Source organism: Etheostoma spectabile, chromosome 5 (genome assembly GCF_008692095.1).
Source record: "Etheostoma spectabile isolate EspeVRDwgs_2016 chromosome 5, UIUC_Espe_1.0, whole genome shotgun sequence".
NCBI classification, from domain to species: Eukaryota; Metazoa; Chordata; class Actinopteri; order Perciformes; family Percidae; genus Etheostoma; species Etheostoma spectabile.
In genome coordinates, this window is record NC_045737.1 from 23,906,954 (window position 1) to 23,910,403 (window position 3,450).

General features: G+C 36.2%; 1 protein-coding gene across 1 annotated transcript in view; it reads right to left on the minus strand.

Annotated features, from left to right (window-relative positions):
- The window catches only part of si:dkeyp-14d3.1 (transmembrane protein 132C), a 152,834-nt gene that overhangs the window by 117,206 nt on the left and 32,178 nt on the right, over positions 1–3,450 (minus strand). The window lies entirely within an intron of this gene.

Here is a 3,450-nt window from a genome sequence, read left to right on the forward strand (position 1 = left end):
ATAAATACAATTGCAAACTGTGAGGGAAATTCAAACCACGTTTTTTTTAGCAATCCAGCACAGTCAGAGTAAAATGAGAGGTAGCATAGTATCATCATTAAAATGAGATCTTTATATGAGCGTATTGGTGAGCACTGTTATTATGCATAATGTCTTATACTAGCAGGGGCTTATATTTGAACAATTATAAACTCTAAACTGTATCCATCCACCTTGGTATTAGAGCCATGCAGGTGTTGGTGATGCATCTTTAAAAAAAAGAAAAAAAAGAAACATTATGAACAATAAACACCATAGTCTTTATATAATTATTTTTTCAATTTCACAGGAAATGGGCTCATGTGTCAAGATGACTCATGATCGTAACTAACAGTAGCCACTATTTGACCCTCCACACCAACATCTCTCTAAATTTGAGCAAAGTAAACTACAATAAAATAAGTAAAACTATTCTGTTCCTGAGGGACACAGCTTATTAACACAGAGGAGTTCAAATCAAATCAGAACCTATCAAATTAAAAGTAGCTATTCAAGACAGAAATACCCCAGTAAGGAATATCATGCTGGGCATCTAAAAAGCAATAAATTGGCCGAATGATTGGCTATTAAAAATATGTAAAATTGGCTTTCATTGCATAACATCTATCACAGTGTGACCCTTTTAGCATAATGGATTAGACGAAGGTGAAAACTAAATTGGAGAAAAGGAAACAATTACTGAAGGTCTTAGTGGCCATTTTAATTTTCTTTTAAATGTTCCCTATGTTCCCTATTTCCTTGTTTGGAAAGAAAGTGATCATTTAAATACAGATGTTTTGGTTGAACATACTCACACTGAATGAGGTATAAAACTATGAATATGAAGGGAGTTTTTTTAATTAAATGTGGGGAACAGGGGACCTAATAAACATTTAAAAACTAAAGTGGCGGAAGGTCTGTTTGACAGATTTAACAGGATCATAAGCTCATTCTGCATTCGGTGCTACACTGCCAACAATGGCTAACACAGAAGTGTGCAGTACATGGATGATAATGATGTTGTGAATATAGAGATCAAAGTCTTCTCGCTCTGGTGATTAAGGATCGCAACAAATGCACGTATGAGAACAGCTTTATCACCTAGGACCACACAGAGGCCTTTCCATATCTGCCGCTCTCAGATGGTCAACCTGCGCCTGCCGTACGCTGCACTGCCAAATAAAAACACCACAGGCATTGCCTCTGTGGCCAGCCTGGCCTGTTAATTTGACTGATGAAAGAAGATTTTTTCAATTGAGAAATAAAAAGGGGGGGGGAGGAGGGTTTCCAATGCCTTATCACTTCAGGACAACTATTCTGTAATTAAATGAAGCACAGGAAGGACATTTGTCAAGAATTAGTTTGGCTTGTTAAAACCTCACAACTACTGTGAACTTGTTTACCATAGCTCCAATTCTGAGCCTCTTTTTCTTTCTATTATTAGCTGGGAAAATTATCTTCATTTGTAAACAACTGGAACAGAAAAAATAATAGAACAGATTTATATAAACAGTAATATGTTTCATTTTACAATGGCTTTTTCCCTTGCCTAAGCTGAAAACCCTCCTATTCAGCATGCAGCTTGTTTTCCTTTACACATGTTGACAAATGTGCTTGACCCCTTCGTTGCAGCTTCTCGGAAGCTTTATAAATGTTCCAAAGCAGTGTGATTAAGAATGGCTTCAGTCATTACACTAATGGACATGCATTTTAATTAATGACATTCTCATTTGCATTGCATGTTAATTATCTAAATCATTTTGTTTCATCTGTTCACTGTAATTAGTCCCTATCAACAGCTTCATTGCATCAAGCTATTTCTGAGAGATTACCCTGCTCTTTCACTGTTAAAGAAAAGCTGACTGATGTAAGGAGGTTTAAGGTGGATAAATAGAAATAAAAAACACTATAACTTTAGAATTTGGTTACTACTACTCAAATTTCTAATTTGCTGAACCCATAAAAAACAAAATCACGGGCACCCAGATAGCTCAGTATGTTTGAGCGAGATTTGGTTGCGCACCGGTAACCACTCAGTGTGGAGAGCAGAAGAAGTGGGACGTATTGGCCAAAGTGCAATCTCAGAACCAATCAGCTATTTTCTGATGATGATTTAGCATTTTTCATTTGCATTCATGTGCAGAGAAACAATCCGGTCATCGACGTTCTCTCTCAAGTTTCCATTCCACTCCATTCTCACATCTCAAGTTGATAATCCGACTGAAATTATCCACCGGCTACACCGGAACCCCCGAAATATTTTTAGTTATCCCAAGGGGCTAAATTGTCGTAAGACCCATAGCCAATCAGTTTTTGAGAATGGTTGCTCAGCAACTGGTCATAATAAAAAAAACAAAAAACATACACTAAAAAAGATAATTAGTAGTCCATCTTTTGTTTACGGTTAATGGCTTGATTCCTTGAATGGATTGTTTTCCTTTTATAAGTGTGTATGTGCTAGGGTTGCACAATGTATCTTTTTTTATTGTCATCGCAATATCAACTGCCGCAATAAACATATTGCAAAAGGCTGCAACATATCGCCAAAGGGTGCGTCATCTCGCGAAAGACACTCAGAGATTTTTTAGTATTGGTTGAAAGAAAATATTAGTATGTATCTGTCATTATTTTTCCAGTAGTCCCTTGTTCCTTTAATTCTTTTCAAGAAAACAATGTTGGAAATGATTTCCTTTCATTTATTTTGAATTCAATAAGCAATTTGTTGTAATTTATCACAATACTGAAAGCAGCAGAACTGAGAACACTTTATCTGTCTATTTATCACAAGTAATATCGTTATTGCGATATTTTATTCAACGTAAATAAATATAGCATATTTTCTTCATGTCATGCAGCCCTAAAATGTGCAAACTATTTGTCATTTGCTACTTGAAATGTGTGATGAAGGTCACTGGACTAAATACATTTCATTTTATTAATTTAGTGTCAACAGTGTTGAGTGTTTGTGTTACTCATTCACTTATTCTCCTCCACCTGTCTGAATACTGGTGATATTAAAGATCGCTTTTATCCAATGGTGACAAATGCCTTCACAGATTCAAGTATTCTTGTGCTTAACGTGCTGAAGTAAAGTTGAATAGTCAACTTTACTCTAACTCTCTCTCTGATCACTTGTTTGGAATTCCATACAGCCAATCACACAGTGAAGTTTTTGCCCTTAGCCTGTGTTTACGATTTATGTTGTCAGACGACTCCACGATCAAACTGATTTGATCTGCACTCTCAGTGCAGGATTGGTTTGTTTGTTTGCCTTGGTTAACAGTTGGGGTTTACGAGCTGCGATCAAATCGTTATTTTATGTACACTCAGTTGATGGACTTCAGAAAATGAAAAAGTCAACGAGAACTACTAAATTGTGGGTGTAATGAAACACAATTTAAGATTGATCATGGAGAGCAGGGGAGAGAACGG